The 763-nt window shown below is 36.3% G+C and overlaps 1 protein-coding gene across 1 annotated transcript in view; it reads right to left on the reverse strand.

The window, feature by feature from the left end:
* Positions 1 to 763, reverse strand: part of LOC134677185 (small ribosomal subunit protein eS21) — a 96,953-nt gene that overhangs the window by 80,643 nt on the left and 15,547 nt on the right. The window lies entirely within an intron of this gene.

Raw genomic sequence — 763 nt, forward strand, 5'->3', positions numbered from 1 at the left:
ATCAGATCACAATTTTATAATCACGCCCCAGCAGGGAACCAAGGGAAAGTTCAGATATTTAATTAAAATACATAAATACCTCCTAAAATAGGTGTTCCGCAATAATTGAATTATATTATTATATTATAATATATTCATTATCCATTAGCATTTCAATAATGTTTATGTTTAACGAAGATATTGAAGCTTCAATTAATCGCTATTTCGTTCCGCTGTGTAGCGTTTATCGATATATAACATGATTAAAATCGACTTTTCACATCCCTAAAAGAGCACACATATACGCTTTTACGCACACATACACAGCCTGGGCGCATCAAGAAAGGCAACACTTGATTTGAAGTCCACCTTGTCAACAGTATGGTTGTCCTTTTTTGACAAACGGCATTTTAAAAGAGCGAGGAGAGAGAAATGATACTTGTTGCTGCGTCGTGAAAGAGAACAGAAAAGGTTGGGCCCTTGCCTTGGACACGACTTTCGTCGGAGTGAAGTTAGGCACTTTTAAAAACGCTTCAAAACTGTCATATTTGCGTTTTGTTATTAAGATGTAATCATTTTGAGGAATACATTAAAATAAAATTTAAGCCTTCTTCTAGTACCATTCACCGCCACAAACTATCACACAAATACAAGGTTGGAGTCACGTTGAATCACCCTGGGCTATGCTTCACCATGAAGTCGAAATTATTGAAAGGAGGTTGGTTGCATTTGGCACATTAAAACGCACAAGAAAAGTGACGTTAACACTTATTTGACAGTGACA

The sequence above is a fragment of the Cydia fagiglandana genome, chromosome 25, assembly GCF_963556715.1.
Source record: "Cydia fagiglandana chromosome 25, ilCydFagi1.1, whole genome shotgun sequence".
Classification (NCBI taxonomy): Eukaryota; Metazoa; Arthropoda; class Insecta; order Lepidoptera; family Tortricidae; genus Cydia; species Cydia fagiglandana.